At 37.6% G+C, this 18,308-nt stretch overlaps 1 long non-coding RNA gene across 1 annotated transcript in view; it reads right to left on the bottom strand.

Annotated features, from left to right (window-relative positions):
- The window catches only part of LOC129136818 (uncharacterized), a 113,562-nt gene extending 97,404 nt beyond the window's left edge, over positions 1–16,158 (bottom strand). The window contains exon 1 of the long non-coding RNA XR_008538779.2: positions 15,694–16,158. This is a non-coding gene — a long non-coding RNA (uncharacterized LOC129136818). The remainder of the gene's footprint in view (positions 1–15,693) is intronic.
- Positions 16,159–18,308: the final 2,150 nt, after the last annotated feature.

The following is an 18,308-nucleotide window of genomic DNA, read 5'->3' as shown; positions in this document are numbered from 1 at the left end:
TAACTTTTATTTTATAAATACCTCATATTTTATGACATATGTACCTAAACATCGATTTTTACCTATCCCATCAATTTGAAGGCATTAATTTTAAGGCATCTCTTATCAAATTATCATTTAAAACCTTACAATTTAAAAATAATTATACTTTTCAGCAGTCTTTTAAATCTACGTTGCTGTGAATATGACATCTATTCTGAGGGTCTTTGGAAATTTTGGGAAGGAGGCCTTTGAGATAAAGTTACGGTTTGAATGTTGTTTTCTTACAAGTTATTATCTCTTAAGGGTACCATACTTTGAATGTCTCAAAGTAGATTATAAAGAATTTCAGGACTAAAAAAATACCCATTAGGTTATATAATTCCTAATTTATTTTCAAGGCTGAGTGGTTAACAGCTAAATTTTATGAGGCCAAAGTTCTATTTGACTTGATCACTGGCGTATCCGCAGCCTTTGCCCAGAACAAAGTCTTCACTACATACCTGCTGAATGAAGAAATGGCATCTGCAAGCACAACTTAAAACACACTTGATCTGATTTATTTAGTGATGTGCATAAACACAAATGACAAATGAATTTTAGTAAATTAGTATAATTAATATTTTATGAGTCTGTATCCATTTGTCTACATAGTCCTAGTTCTTAATACCTAAAAGTGGATTAAGTGAAAATGTCTACACCAAGACAATTCAAGCACATCAGTTCTATGTTGCAAATAATCCAGGGATACCTAAAGGAATCTCAGAACAGATTCTTGCACACCTCTGTCTGTGTGTCTTTTAACCTATTTCTCTTCCTAAGGCAAGATTATGGACAGAAAATCTTTGGTTTACATAGAGTCTCACAAGTATTATGTACTCCATCTATATATGATTGATTGATGGATGGATGGATTGATGGGATGGTTTCATTGTCTATAAACTCCTTCCCCAGTTTTCTGGAATCTCAAAGACTCACTTGACTTAAGAATATTAACTGGTCCTAGAGGTTATTTGAGGGAAAGAGGTGCCCTTCATAAAATCTCCAGGGATTCTAATTCACAAAAACTATGGGAACAAAGAAAGAAGGAATAAAAATCATATGTAGTAAGATTTCATTGAAATTTCAACCACTTCTAATCAAAAGATGCGTACATTTTTAAACTCTTCTCTCTCCTGTCCTCTCCTGAACCAGGATGACATGACTCCAGGATGTATTGGTTTATCTGTGCACTTTCAAAATATAATCGTTTACTCGAAACACGAGGGGCAAAGCAGAGGGCATATTTCTTGTAATGTAAGAATATTGTATGGTGCGTTAGAAAGTTCTGTATTTGGGTCTTGCAGGCAAATTGAGCTTTTGGGAAGAAGCCAAAATCCACTACAGATCTGTTATATTTCTGAGAAAAAAAGAAAAGAAGAGCTGTCTCCAAGAGGCTGATCCCAGGGTCCACTAGGAGGCCAAGGTGACAGGTGAACCTCTTCATCGTGTGACAGGAGCAGGCAAAGGCCCTGCAGGGGCTTTCCAACCTGCAGAAAGTGCAGAGAGCCAAAGAGGTTGTGGAGATGTGGCAGCTAACTCAGCTGTATTTGCAGTGCCCATTGAAAGGCATGATAAGACAACAAAATAGAAAAATATCATAATCTACAGCAGTACAATTAACTTTAGTAAATCATTTTACTCTGTCTAGAGAGACCCACATCTAAAATGGTTACAAACAAATGAAAGCACCTGAGTTTACTTTTTCTAATCTTTGCATCAAAGTAACATAGATTGGGAGGAGATACATTGAGAGTGTATTTTGAGCTGCTTTATTCTGATATTTTGTTTCATTTTGTTTTGATTTGTTTGTTGTAATTTTGTTTCATTTTAATTTGTTTGTTCATTTTAATACTGAAAAGCTGTTAGAGGTGAGAAAAACTAGGAACTAATACTCAGAAAGAGCATCCATGAAAACTTTACAATTATACAAGATCAGCCAGGTGTGGTGTCTTACGCCTGTAATCCCAGCACTTTGGGAGGCCAAGGTGAGTGGATCACCTGAGGTCAGGAGTTCGAGACCAGCTTGACCAATATGGTGAAACCCTGTCTCTACTAAAAATACAAAAATCAGCCGGGCATGTTGGTGTGTGCTCGGGAGGCTGAGACAGGAGAATTGCTTGAACCCGGGAGTCGGAGGTTGTAATGAGCCGAGATCGTGCCACTGCACTCCAGCCTGGGCGACAGAGTGAGACTCTGTCTAAAACAAAACAAAACAACAACAACAACAACAAACAATTATACTAGATCACTTCTACTCCCCATCCTCCTTTCCTTAGAGCCAGTTGGCATCTGAATTCCACGAGGCCTGACTTGTTCACTCCTTTTTGTTTAACTGCATGTTATCTTGGGGTTGTGGAAGGGAACTCTGAAATAAATTTTAGTGTACAGAATGTTTAATAATAAACATTCTTGGTATCAACACCTATGTAAGAGAAGGGAAGTGGGAAGGAAAGGGAAGTAAAGAACAATGGAAACACTTGGTAGAAACTGATTTATTTGTGAGCATTTGTAGGGCATTCTTGGGGTCCCAACAAATTTCAAAGTTTGAAGTACTTTGTGAACTGGTGTAGATAAGAGCTGGGGATATTAGTATTATTGTTTAATTGTACTGGTGTATACCCAAATCCTGAAGAGAATGCGTGAAGAAAGATACAGTATTGACTTCAGCTTCAAAATATACTTTGAATCTAACCAAGTCTTATCTTCACTGCTGTCATCCCATCTCAGACACCTATGGTCCAAACGCTAGAATATTATAATTAGCTTGTTAGCTTGTCGCTTTGTTTCCACTCCTGCTCCCATGGAGTCTATTGTCCAGGCAAAAGTAGAATATGCCTTCTCAAATATAAATAAGAAAATATACTTCTTCCAATGGCTTCTTATCACACATAAAATGAATCTAAACTCTTAACTACCCCTGTTTATCTTTCTGACTTCATTTCCTACTGCCACTGTCTATCACTGTGCTGCAGTTTTGTAAATCTCCCCAGCATTTGTAACAGGCAGGATGGATTAGCACTCAGCACACATCCAGCTCTCCTTAACCATAACTTAGCATCAGCTTCATGACTGGCTAGAAGCAGTGGTTGTGGTGATGATCTCATCTCTAACTACCAGCAGGGTTTCACCTGTGACTACTCTGTATCTCCCATTTATCAATGAGATTATTTGTTGACATCCTGTTGTTCCTCCAGCAGCGTGTAAGAGATATAATGCAGGTATATTAACTTGCCATTAAATCATATATAGCAATATGATAAAAAATATCCACCACACTATATGCATATTAACCAACACTCAATTTATATTGTTTTAATAAATATTGAAAGAAGAGCAAGGACACAAGACTTGACTCGGAAGCCTTGTAAATATAAGCTGATATCACCTCTATAAGAACCATGGAATATTATGCAGCCATAAAAAATGATGAGTTCACGTCCTTTGTAGGGACATGGATGAAGCTGGAAACCATCATTCTCAGCAAACTATCACAAGGACAAAAAACCAAACACCACATGTTCTCACTCGTAGGTGGAAATTGAACAATGAGAACACATGGACACAGGAAGGGGAACATCACACACCAGGGCCTATTGTGAGGTCAGGGGAGGGGGGAGGGATAGCATTTGGAGATATACCTAATGTTAAATGATGAGTTATTGGGTGCAGGACACCAACATGGCACATGTATACATATGTAACATGTATACATATGTAACTAACCTGCACGTTGTGCACATGTACCCTTAAACTTAAAGTATAATAATAAAAAAAAAGAACATTGAGGTAGACACCCTGAAATAAAAGGGGATGCCATGGAAAGAAACAAACCTTATCCAAGACAAAACTATGCATATTTTATTTCAAATTAAGAATAATTAAAGGGAGCCTTATTGATAGACATTAGTTTTGTGGGCAAACATCAAACCTATTATAATAATGAGAAATTCACATATCTACACACCTAACATTTTTATTCTGTCTTCTCTCATCATAGAGTCCAGATGTCCCAAGAATAAAATTCTGAAAATTTAAGAGAAAATTCTGAAAATAACCCCAAAATTTGGTTTGCTTTGCTGCTCAAAGTTTTGCATGTTCAGTTTTATTATTAGGCTTCCAAATGTCTAATGATTTCTCTCTGACATACTAACACTTTTGTAATCAAATCCACCAGCGTATTTCTCACTTTATGCTGCCACTAAAAGCTGACAGTGAAGAAACCTTGGCATGAAGGCTGCTGAGAAGAGCTTAATTTGAGGGGCCAGGTACTGGGAATGATGACCAGATGCCTTCACTGGCATAATGATAACGCTCTCAACAAACAACATGGCCCTCCCCAGCCACACACAAGCACAGAGGTAGATCCAGAGAACCAGAGAAAAGCAGGCTCTCCTTGGGGCCATTGCCTTGTATTTAATGACTTTAATGCATGGAAATTTAGATAGCAGAACTCTAAGTGCTGACAGTAATGGCAAGGAAAGAAATCTACAAGGAGACACTTTGTTACTTTCAATACGTAAGGCCTGCAGAGTTAGCCCTGGGTACTTTAAAGATGAATGTGGGCGCTGGAGGCACAACCCACCTGTTGACTGTACTCATTTATATTTGCTGTTTGACATTTTTGAGCTATTTGACTCCAAAGCTCTATTTACATTTTCCAATGCCTGTGAACTGACAGGCGATGTTTTGGAAACACTTAAAATATTTTTAATCGGTTTCCTGAAAAATTATTGTACATGAGCACATAAATCAAAAAGAAGAACTTGTTTCTCAAAGGGCAATGTCTATGAGACTTAGCATCTGACATATCCAAGGCTATTCATTTTAATATTTGAGGAAACTTGGCTGGATTCCTTCTTTCATATGACTGCCAGAATTTCTAGTCAATAAATAATCTAATAAACTCAAGGACTAACAGGCAGAAAAAAGGGTTAAATGAAATATACCATTGACAGAATAAACACATGGTGAGTGACTTAATTTCTTCCTAAACTGAAGAATGTGACCACTGTTCAAGTTAGAAAGAGAAGTTGTGTGTATTTTATTTTTTAAATTATACGTCAAATATATACCTCTTGTACACGTGACAAAGTTCTATGCTTTCAAAGCCCCATGAAGACACTTTATTTGTATTTAGAATGAAATGACTAAGAAACAATCTATAATCATGTTTTTTTTTAAAACTATAAAGTCATAGAAGTAGCTGGCATCAAATACTTACCAGGAAGTAGATGTTCTCTCTACTACCATGGACTAATTATGTGCAATTCTCCTTCATTTTCCCCATGATTAATAACACCCAAAATAAAGCAGGGCCGCATTTAGGCAAGTCTCATTTGAGGTGATGCATTTTAAAGTAAACATCCATCTCATTTCAAAACTTTAAATAATAATTAGGGAAGATATTTCATGAAGTGTCTTAAATAAGCAGCAGAGGGGGCAAGTGTGGAGAGAATTACATTCAACGTTTAAACATCTAGAAAAACTCACTAAAAAAAAAATCCTCTGAGCAACCTTTTGTTTTGTTTTGTTTTGTTAAGATACAGGGTGTCACTCTGTGGCCCAGGTTAAACTGCAATGGCGCAATCATGGCTCACTGCAGCCTCACCCTTCTGGGCTCAAGCAATCCTTCCATCGCAGCCTCAGCTTCTCCGTAGCTGGAACTGCAGGCGCAAACCACCAAGCGCAGCCTCCAAGCAACTGTTTTTTTCACCAGAAAGCACTGGCCTTCCTCCAAATTCTTTCCCTGAATTTCCCTTTCCGTGAAACAACACCTGGACCCTGCCATCCCTCTTCCTGATTTCCAGGCCTGCGAATTTTTCTAGTAGTTACTTAGTGGCCATTCTCATAATGAACACTTCGGCTTTTCCTTTTGACTTCTTAAACTCTGCACGTTGACCCATTCAGAAACCCGGAAAACTCAGTGGAATTAGGCAGGTGGAAGACCAAGTCTGACTTAGACCCCTATCCAGCTACTATGGCGCAGCTATTCTTTTTATCTCCTGGCCACAGAAACAAAGGCTTGGAAATTAGTCAGACAAGGGCTCTAATCTACATTCTGCTACAACTGCCTAACTTGTTCAATTTAGTCTTTTGGAGACTGTTTTAATCTGTAAAACAAATGGCAGCAAATATAACATTAAACACATCCCAGGTTATTTAAATCTCTCAATATATGCTTTGTTTTCTTCAGAAACAAACATACTCTTCTTACCGATTTGCACTCAGCTATAAAAATTTTAGTTAAGGGAAATCTCGAGATAAACCATTTGTATGAATAACTGCTACTCTTGCAGTGATGTAAAGTCAGCTTGCATTAACCTTCAAAGCAGCCTTTGAAATTGACTACCTTTGGAAATACCCATGGACTTTGTGATGTAGTACCTGGGACACTCCTTAAACCTCCATCTTCTCATCTTTCACAGGCTATAAAAGGGGATGCTATTGGCTCGAGAAAGTAAAATTGGTTTCATAAAAAGTGATGTGCCCTGAGGTAAAACAATTGAGGAACTGGAAAAGCTAATAGTCTCTGAGGATTATTTTAAAACTTCCTCAACTAGAACTCAGCAAATGCTTACTGCATAACGGTGTTGCCAACCATGTGTTAGGAGATGATGCAAAGACTCTGTCTCAGCCTGTCATGTACTGGAGCCAATAGTTACATATTCAGAAATTATATTATTGATAAATCTTTGAAAACTTGAAATCAGGCAATGGCAGGAACTCTAATAGCAATGAAATGGGGAATGGTACAAATCAGAACTCTCACACTCCAGAGCTGTCTTATCAGTATACTACTGGTTCAGTCCTCAAGAATCTTAGTCTTGTGGATGGCCCAATAGACTCAGTTAAATTCAGTATCATTTCAATTTCAATAGGACAAATACTAAGATAAGGAACCCACTAGGGGAGCATAAAGATGAGGTAAATTTAGGGGTTGCTTTACGCTTTGATATCAATACCTATTTCTGACTCTTACGTTGACAATTTTTGAAAACCAAATGCTCCTGGAAATTTCTGTTATTCCACTTTGGTGTGTGGTAGGGAAATGTGACTTAAAGCTGTACAGCAACCCTTAGACAAAATAAGAGAGAACTCCTTTCTTTAATTGAATGTTTCTCCTTTAGTGTGACCTAAAAAATAGGTTTTCTTCATATGTTTTATTTTTAATGGAAAATAGATTTATCACTCCCAGTGCTACAGTGAGGTGTTATAATGTGAAGCTGGCTGTTAGTATGCACAGTTGAACTTACACATCCTGTTGAATTTTGTCCCATGAAATATGAGTAGCTCTTGAATCCTGTGTGTATTTACTCAAAATGGCAGATTCTACTTGCTGTCAGTGTGGATAACCTACCTTTTCTCCCATCACCATTTTATTCCCTTTTACCAGCACAGAGCAACTCCAGTCTTCACTCTATCCCTAGCTCCCCCTTCTCATCTTGATTTAGAATGGATTATCTTGGTGCAGAAGAGGGATGCCTTCAAAGAAAGAATGGTGGCAAAGGGCACAAAGGAAGGATCCCTTCCCTCTGCTCTGCCTTATTGTGTGTCAATCACTGCCTTGCTGTGAACCCTGCTTTCACTTACTAAGGTTGTGCTGAGACCTGTGATGAGAACTGTTCAGCAAGGAAGATACAAAGAGAAGATAACTCTTCCCTGGGCCAGAGTTGTTAGGAAATGTGTACTCAGGTTCCTGCCATCTTATTTATTTCTTGCATGTAGTGTACTGGGAAATATTGTTAGACATAGTTGCTAAGTTCTGGAATCCTACCTATTTCAAGAAGTTAATTAATTAATTAGGCTTAGTTGGCCAAGGAACCAAACTACTGTATATGTTTCTGATGAATGCAGAGTTTGTTTGTACAGGGGATTGGTACTTAGATGGGAGACTGGCTCACAGCATTTGGGAATTTTTTTTTTTTTACATGTATTCCAAAAAATATATTATTTCTCATAACATGTTCCCCATGTCTCCTTTGGAATGCCCCTGAATCTGTCTTAAACCTCATGAGAACATTAGCTTCATTGCTTCACTCACACTTCATTTTGTAAAACACACACACACACAATACACATAAACACACACTGTATTAACTAGTTTCATCATGTTATTTGTTCATCTTTAACTCTCTGAAAAAAGCATATCTATTCTCAAAGGGTGAAAATGTGCACTGCTTAACTGTATGCATTTTAAGGGCAGAGACGATTTGTTATTTGGTTTTGGTATCCACGATGTCTAGTATTTAGCATTCTTAATAACATGTGTAGGAGGAAGGAAGGAAGGAGGGAAAGAAGGAAGGAAGGAAGGAAGAGAGGAAGGGAGGGAGGGAGGGAGGAACAGAGGGAGGGGCTACGCAATTCTTTATTTTAAAAAGGAATTAGATATTGCTTTGGTTGAGCACTTTCTCATTCTGACTGATCATGTCAAACACCTAGGAAATTTTTTAAATTTCTAAATTTCACTTCCAACCCACCAAAATAATCATAAGTATACATCATATATTCTATAAGAGTTGTTTATTCGGCATGCAAGAACCTCTTTTCAGGTCCCAGGTATACTTTGGCAAAAAAGGCAAAACCCTAGCTGTCAAGGAGCTTATGTTTTCTTGAGAGGCTATTTTTAATAGGATGGCCAGAGAAGGTCTTGTTGAGATGACTGTTAAGCAGATACTGGAATGAAATCAATAAAGCATCCCAGTCAATACATTCTAAAATATCCTCCTAATTCTTGCAGAAAAAAAATGGCTTCTGTGAAAGAATTTGATAAAACATATTTTTTGTAGGATATGGTTTTGTTGTTAAGATATGTTTGTGAAAACTGTATGAACCATTTGAACAGAAGCAATTTGATTTATTGTAGATAAATGTATACTCCGTGACAAGGCCACTTTAAAAGTAAAGATTATCTTTAAAAACCCTTTGAAAAAGAAATACACAAGTCCCTAGACTTTCAACCTAACTACTATTTCTATGATTAAAATGATAACATAAAAATAGCTCAAGCTCTAAAATTATATTGTATAAAATTATGGATGCATAAGAATCAGTTTCCTCTGAGCTTTGATAATTACATTTTAAATAGAGTACTGACATGCTGTAATTATAATATTAAAATACTAAGATAATCAAAAGCTCAAAGGGGTACTCTGGGCTTCTGAAAGATTTTGTAAATGTCATTAAAACTTTGACTTTATTTCCATTATATCATAGGAAGATTATTATTATTCATGTGTTTCTGTTCACATCTAACTGGAAATCTTTTTCACACAGAAAATTATTGCCATTGTATCTGTCTAATAGCATTGATTTAAAAATTATAATTTCATACAATGCCAATTTTTAATTCCAGCAGATTAAAAGGTCTCTTTACTTTGACCCTTTCTTCTTTTTCATTCTCTTTTTTCTAAATTCATTCAAATCTCTCTTTCCTCCTCCTTTTGTTTATATTCCTCTCCTCCCCTATATCCTCTGGGGTTTTGTTCTACTAAATGCGTCTTTCTCTTGAAGTTCTGATCTCTTTTTTTCACATTGGATTTCTTTCTTTTTTTCTTTCTTTCTTTCTAGTGAAGGTTGGTGTATTGTATGTTAGAAAATCCGAAAGAGGTTGAAAGCAATTGAAGAGAGAACCGCAATAGCTCCAGGGTCCTGGCAACCATGAGTGTTGAGACTTTTACTTACTTACATCTCTGGTTTTCCCCATATGTGCACCAGATCCATTGGGCTGAGTTACTTATATTGACCCCTGTGCATGATAAACTTGTATTACTGGCCCATGTGGAGCCGCTGTCTTGTTTTTGTTTTATATTTTCTTTCATTAGTTTTTCTTTGCCTTGTCCTTACTTATTTCGGTTTCCCTTTCACCTCATGGATTCCTGCTCTAATGTGCTTGGAATAGTCCTTATGTATACATGAATTTTTAGAAATATATAGTATTGTTTTAATTTCCATAATAATCATGCCTAACATTTTCATAACTTTTAAAATTGAATCATAATACTCATACAGACTTATGGGGTATATAGTTATATTTTGATACATGCATACAATGTGTATTAATCAAATCAGGGTATTTTACATGACCTCAAACATTTATCATTTCTTTGTGTTGGGAACATTTCAAATGTTCTCTTCTGGCTATTTTGAAATAGATGTTAACTTCTTGTTAATTATAGTCACCCACCATGTTATTAAACACTAGAACTTATCCCTTCTATCTCACTGTGTTACATTGGATATCTTCTTTTAAAGTACATACGTCAATTATCTTAATATTAATATTAGTTAATATTGAAAATAAGATAAAAGTGTAACATTCCTAAGGAAACCACAGCTGGTTAGATTATTATTACACCTCTTTTCATCATGCCATTAAACTTTTTGGAAGGACCGGGAGCACCTTATGCTTATTATTGCTTATTTCCCATTCTATCTTCAGTCTTGATTCTATTTCCTATTTTGACCAAAATGTCATCTAATAGGTTATCAGTGTCCTGAGTCACTAAGCACCTATGGGCCGTATCTCTGGCAATGTACTTCTTGAACTCTTTGCATGTTTTAACATTATAGGTACCTTGTTCTTGAATTTTCCTTCCATAATAAGTAGCAAGTAAATTTCTTGCTTCATTTCCTATCCCTCTTCTCCCTCTCAGTCTTCTTTACCATTCTCTTTTCATCAATCATAAGTTCCATTTCTTTATCCATTTTAATATGGGTTTCTCCTAGTTTTTATTCTTAGCTTCTCTTCAACTGCTAGTACCTCAACTTCACTTAATAATTTCACTCATTCAGCTGTAAAAGTGTATTCATTATTATTATTAAAGTGTTATTACTACTATTTGATAATAAATGTGTTTCTTACCCTAAGTTTCGGTTAAGTGTGTATGGAGATGAGGATTAGAGCAGATAGAAATATAATTTATTGTTTCTAATGCTGTGCCATCAGTTTAATACTGTGTTCAAGGAAAAATATGATGGTTGTATCAAGGAAAAATGATTAAATATCCTTCTGTCAGTTGAACTGCCCAAATAAAAATACCATCAATCTGGATGGTGAAGAACAAATAGAACATTTCTCAAGGCATAGAAAGAAGAACAATCACTCTAGACAGAAGAAATTAATCTACGTAAAATTTAAACAATGAACTTCAGGATAATAATGCTTCAATCTACTTTTACGATCCTGTTTCTCTCCTATACTTCAGCCTTGCCTTTCTACCTATCTAATAGACTTCTCCATGAGGACAGCCAGGCAGACCCTCAAAATAAATACCTTGTCTGCCATTTCTCTCACCTGTACATATGCTTTCTACCTCAGTTAATGACCTCATTCTCCCAGCCATCTAATGATTTTTGGAAATAGCTTTAACTTCCTTTATCTCACCCACTCTATTCAGTAACTTACCCAGTATTATGAAATTTTTAGTCTTAATATTTTTTGCATCCATTTTTTTTCTTTCAGATTGTATCTATTAACTCATTTATTCATTAATTCATTAATCGCTTTCTGGGAGCCTTCTAGAATACCACCACTGTAGCTTCCCAAAACCACAGTGATGAACCAACCAAGCGAAATCCCTACTCACATGACTTTACATTTCATAATAATAAAGTGAACAAATACAAATATTGTGTAATTTTTCTGTATATGTTATGTGCAGAAATACCACTTCTTCAGAGTGGCTTGCTTAGAAACGTTGTCCAGAGAAAGCAGATGATAAAGAACAGAAAGAGAATCAGTTAAGAAACTGTGGCAGCTGATACATGGGCACACGTCCCGGTAAAAATCTCTCAGTAGCTATATGTATGTAGCATTGTGCTAGCGCCTGGGCATGCCACGATGTGCTATCACAAATCAATGGTAAATATGTCTCTTCTCCCCATTCTTCCTATTATCCAGTTTTCCCTTACTATTGGCAACTCCACAAACTCTGAAGAAGGCTTGAAATTTAGCAGATGCTGAGGAAGTAGATGACATTTTTACACTCTCTTAAAAAATTGTTAAATTCATGATTTCTTTGATAATATAAGGATAAAATGCAAGATGAAAATATTTCATTATTTGATGGAAACGTTACAGATCATAGATGTTTATTAAAATATTTTCAACACAAGATTCAAAGTTCTGAAAGACCAGTCTGGCTTGCAAACACTGAGAAAAATTTTCATTAAAAGAATTCTGACAAGTGATCCCATAAAATTAGCAGTGACCCTAAACTTCACAAAACAGCTGTTTAGAACTTGCTACAAAGGAACATCCAGTTTTGGCAATGTAAATAAGCCGAGATACCTTAACCATGGGAAACTACCGTTTTAAGATGAATTATAAATTAAGAGTTCAACTTTCTTCCATATTATCTCTGAAGTACAAATCATGGAGGCATAGGAGAAGACAATTAACAGGTTTCATAGAGTAAGAACTTTGGTAATGAATGTTTTATTCAGAGGTAAACAAATCAATTTTATATGTAAGAAAGGCTATTGCTTGTTTTTCATTTATTTGTTTGCCTCCTTAATTTTATGCTCAACCTCACCTATAAAAGGCACCAAATTAATGGTTTTACCAATGGGACCTCATCAGTGTCATAAAGACGTTGTACTGTATTTACGGTGATTATTTGGCTCTCATATAATTTACTCCGGTCTAAATCACAAAATGCAGTCTCTTCAGAAGCAATCATTTGCCTAAATGGTACTATTTCTTTACAATATTTTTTATTTACAAGTAATAATCTTATTTAAATTTGATTTACTAGTTTTAGTAAAAGAAAAAAAGGAGAGGAGTAATACTGAGTTTCATTAACTTTCTTTTTTTCTTTTGAGACACAGTCTCACTGTCACCCAGGCTGGAATACAGTGGTACGATCTCAGCTCTCTGCAACCTCCACCTCCTGGGTTCAAGCAATTTCTCTGCCTCAGCCTCCTGAGTAGCTGGGACTACGGGCCTGCACCCCGACGCCTGGCTAATTTTGGTATTTTTAGTAGAGACGGGGTTTTGCCACGTTGGCCAGGCTGATCTCAAACCCCTGACTTGAGGTGATCTGCCTGCCTTGGCCTTTCAAAGTGCTGGGATTACAGGCATGAGCCACCACACCTGTTTCATTAACTCTAAAGTATAGAAGTGGTGTTTGTATAAGAAACACCAGGATTTAGGGATTTAAAAGTATGCTAGCTTCTATCTAGCCCCTCTCCATTTCTGTCCCTTCTTCACTGGGCATTGGCAATAGTATCTTCTCCACACAGCTTCATACCATAAGGTTAGAACATGGCTGTAGGCTGTGCTAGGTCTGCATCATCCTAGATAAACATCGATATACTTTCTACTCTCCCTACAGGTATCAGAGGGGTGGCTTACAGGATAGGTTCCATTACAGAGTTAGTATGGAAAATCTAGAGAAGGATTCTGATTGGCCTGGATCCAATCATACTATACACTCTTGTATTGAGAGGAGCAGGATATTCTTGAGTCCTAAGTTAGTGGTGGTGGTGAAATGCTATAATTTGCATACAGAGCTACAAAGGAGTTTTGTAGAGATGGATAGGTGTGCTGGCAGAGCGGGCTGCAGGAACAGAACAAATAACATATTGTCTATAATGCAATTTGAAAATATTAGAGTATCTATGCTTTTAATGTTATTGAATAAATTCATATTCTCATTATATCATGTAAATTCCTTGTTTTGAAATTTAAAATATTCTACACAAGTACAGAAGGGAGACCCTCTAATATTTGAAAATCCTATCCTTGTTGCTATTGTTTTGATCTTGCCATTAAGTGCTACCACATGTGCAGGGCTCTTTTTTTCGTCTCTTACCATGAGTATAAACCTATTATCCTTCGCATAATTTAGAATATAAAAGAGAAAGAAAGAATTCACCTTTGACATATATGCCCCAATTTCTAGTCTTGTTATTTCTCAAATTTCATTGAAGCTGGGCCTCATCTTCACCATTGGTATTTCCTTTAATTATTATTATTTTCGGCTTTAGCTACTTTCCTGTACTCTAATTGTTACAAACATTGTTCTCTGACACCTATATAATTTTTACAGCCTTTTTGAGAGCCATTTTGTTCCACTTGGGATTTAAATTTATGCTTGGTAAGACTATGTTATCCATCAGATCTTTCTGTTACTCAGACTCCCAAAACTGTTTTCTTCTCAGAAGAATTGTTCTGCTAGTGTCCAGTCCTCTCATCATATAAGATCTCGGCACATTATTGTAAACACCTCTCCTGACCTTTTAAATGGAGTCAGACAGCCAAAGAGAGCAAATGAATAAGCATTGGGAAAGAGCCTAAATCTAGAATTCAACCTTAGCATCCTCCTCCTTGCCCATTCCAACTATTGGGTCTGCTTTTCATTTGTCCAGTCTTTCATTTGTGGATTCATATTCCAGTTACTGATACCCGTCTCAGATCCAGTTACTGATATCCATCTCAGATCCTCACCCTTGTGCTGGCAACCAATGATGCCGTTTCTCTGTGTCCCTGATTTTTGTTGGTCTCACTCCCTCCTCAGACCCCTCTTAAAGATTTATTTGTTCACTTTCTCTGTTTCACCTCAGCTCTACTTCCAGCTAGGAGACGGTGCTCACTCTGCTCACTCAAATTGAATCCAACCCAGCCAGACCAGCCACGGTCTTTCTGTCACAGTCTTAAACAGAATCAGTATGAATTTTTGCTGGTGTTAGCATTGTCACCTTAGGGGTTATAATTTTCTAAGGCTTTCTGTAAGGACTAATCAGTATAGCTACCAAAATCTTAGAAAACTACAGACCTCATGATGACTATCACTATCATGGAAATAGGAGCTATGATGTCCCAAGTCCATTTCGATGAGTACATTTTACAAAAATGTATATAGAGAAAATAAACCCCTTCTCCATATGTGTAATATTAAAAAATTCCTTCCCATTTCAGTTTCTTCCTCTCTCCGTAACGACCTTTATATTCTATAATGTAGTGTAGAATTTTTAATGGAAAAGATGAAGAGAGTATACTTGTATATCTGGCCTTTAGTTCAATTGTGGTGATGCACAAAGGAATTCTTGGCACCTTGACAGCTATATTGTTTACATGTAAGAGAAATGTTGAACTTACATACCTTTAATGCAAAGACGATGTTAAAGGATCTGAACTCTAATCATCAAAAGACACTCTAAAAGCATTCATAAGAAAATTCAAGTTATCTTTGGAAGATACTCTTAGTGGGTAAAATATATAAAATGTTAGAAAGCTTTAAGAGGATTTAAGGAGAAAAAGGTAAGAGTTCAGATTCAGCTGAGTGTGGAATATCTCACAGCTTTAAAACGTTTGCCTTAAGCTCAGGACAAATACAACTCAGTCCAATTCCAAATGAGCATCCTCCATTTAAGGTTTTCTCAGCATAATGCTGTGTCTTCATCTGGCCAAGGGCCTTTCCAGAAGAACAAGTAGTGATAGGGACAGGAGGTAGATAAATTCCAGGCAGAAAAGGGCAGGTCCCTGGTGAAAACCCCACCCTCAAGCTGAAAAGCCTGAAACTGCAGCCCAAAGCGAGAATTTGTATCCCTGTTTTCCCACTTGAGTGTTGCCTTTTCCTAAACCACCCATGCCCGCCCCCCGCACCATCCACCACCTGCACCCCAACCCCCCCCCACCACCCCCACTCCCCAACCTGTGCCTATAAATACCTCATACTCAGTTGGAGAGCAGCAGAGACTACGGCTGGATGTCAGAGAGAAGTGGCTTGGCTTCAGAGGGGCAGCTTGACAGTGTAACTTTGGAGAAGAATCCAGCTGCCGTAGATGGCCAGACTTCAGGTACCTACCCACCTTATCCGCTTTTCAGCTTTCCATCATCTTTTCAGCTCCCAATGACAGCCGCTTTCATTGGCAATAAAATCCTCAACATTTACCATCCTTCAGTTTGTTGGTGCGACCTCATTTTTCCTGTATGCCGAACAGGAGCTCAGGAGCCACGAGTGCAGATACAAAAGGCTGTTACACTGGCCCTTTGCCCTTGCTGGCACAGGGCAGCCGACTCAAGCGAAAAGGCAAAGGGCCCACTGAGCTGTTAACACTTAAGCCATCCGCGGTCAGCAGAGCTAAAAGAGCACTGTAAAAAACGCCCTTAGGGGTTTTGGGGATCGCAGGCACCACCCCCTGCCCCCGAAAATGCCGCGGGGCCTGCAGGGAGTTCGCTGGCTGGTTCCAGTGCCACCGTACTCCAGTTCCCGTCTTGTTTGCTTGTGCGCTCCCTCCTGTGGGGAGTTGAGAGCAATGGGCTTGGTAAAGGAGGCACACCTGTCACGAATCCCGTGAATGAGTCAGAGAAACATCCTGCTTCAGTGTCAGGGCCTGAGTGTGGGCATCTCAGGACCTTCTCCATTCTCCTTGTGCTGCAAGCTGCTGCCTCCAGTGTCCTGGTCTCCAGATGGAAGAATGCATGCGGCAATTCCTATAACTATTTCTGGCTGAAGAAAGACATCTATGAAGTCAGGAAGCTCAGCCTAAGTGTACTCCAAAACTGCCCTTTCCTAGGGATTCCAGATCCCACATCCATCTTTTTGGAGCTGGGAATAAGTATTTTCACCTGGGCATCTGGGAGGGCAGATAGTGTACAGGTGGCTGAATGTACGACCACCCCTAAATTACTAATCCAGAAAAGATCATTAGAGATTACTTAGAGAAAGTCCTTATTTTACAGATGAAGCAATTGAAGCCAAAAGTAGTAAAATGATTTATTCTCAGCAATGTAGTAAGTTAGTCACATGATGGAACTCTACTCTTCAGAGCTTGTTGCACTGGATCACACTGCCTGCTCTATTTTTTCTTTTAAATGATCAGAGCAGATTTGTTTCTAAAATAAAACTCTTCCACTAGCTGACATTTTAAGAACATGAAAACATTTAAATAATAAAATATTACTAAAGCCCTCAGTAATGTGGCCTTATTTACACAAGAGCAATAGCCAGTGAAGGGTAATCATCTCCCACTGCACTATGTTCATAACTTTATTAGAGCATTTGTCATGCTCTATATAATAATCATTCTCCATGCCAGTTTTGCTGCATGTTAATGTTAGTTTATCAGGGATGTGCCTTATTCATGCATAACTCAATAATGTCCAACAGAAAAACAGGTGCATGTGAGCAGTTCAATACATGTATGGCACATAAATGAATGAATGGATACCTATATAAATACATGGAAAATTTGAGGAAGAAAGTTGCATAAGGAGATGGAATCATGCTGTAAGGAGCAGATATAACCAGGACTGGATTGACGTGGGCTTGATATTTGAGTAAGGAATAGAAGTGTGAGTTTATAATGGTCTTGCATGACCATGCAAAATTGTATAACCTATGAATTCAATAATCTGTTCTCACAGCTTGATGTGCAGCCAATAAAGTTACCTATACCATGAGTTCCTTTCCAATACTGTAGGAAAACACCAGTTTTTATTTTCCATGTCTCCCCAATAATCATTCAAGTGTCAGCTAAGTACAAGGTTGTGTGTTTTTATTTTTTAATGTGAATGGGCACAGAAGACATGAACAAACTAAAGATTGTGATAAATTTCAGGATGACAGAAGTCTACTGTGGTATGATTTATGGATTACTGTGGTGGAGAAAGTCACAGATATCACAAGGAGAGAGGTCTTGTGGGGAGGTTGGGGTCATTTTTCCCAGTCTTGTCCTTAGATTCAGAAGATTTATTTAAAGAGTGAGTTTTGGGAGTAAGGCAGTAATGGAAGTGACTGATTGAACTACTGTCTGTCACATCCTTCAAACCACTCCTCAAATCAACAAATACACATTACATATATCAACTTTTGATTTCAGCCAAAAGTAGAGAAAATCTTCTACAAAAACGCAGTGGTCTTTTGGAAGTAGATAAATCTTTCAGAGTGGGTTTGGTGCCCTAGAATAGGGTCCTCCTCTGTGGCACTAGTGGTGGTATGGGGTGTGACTGCTGGCTGTTATCCCCTACCCTCATGCTTAGAGCTTGGGGTATACCTTCTTCTTCATGCAGAGGCAAGGAAGAGCAGGAGAAAAAGGGCAAAACAAAAGACAGCTATCCATGGGATTACCGTTTTGATATTAACAAAGAGGTGGGAAAAATTCTCAGCATGAAAGCGTGTGACCAAGTTACTCAACCTATAGCAAACAATGATAATTTAGGGAATAAAATAGAACTTAAATAAATCTTTATTAGTGTTCTATGACAGACTCAAGATTCTCTTACGCTAATATAAGAACAACTTACATTGAGAAAGGAGCAATGCAGGGACTTCATGGTATTG

The sequence above is a fragment of the Pan troglodytes genome, chromosome 14 (assembly GCF_028858775.2).
Source record: "Pan troglodytes isolate AG18354 chromosome 14, NHGRI_mPanTro3-v2.0_pri, whole genome shotgun sequence".
Lineage (NCBI taxonomy): Eukaryota > Metazoa > Chordata > Mammalia > Primates > Hominidae > Pan > Pan troglodytes.
The sequence above is the reverse complement of the archived record's forward strand: the minus strand, read 5'-3'. Positions and strand labels throughout refer to the sequence as shown.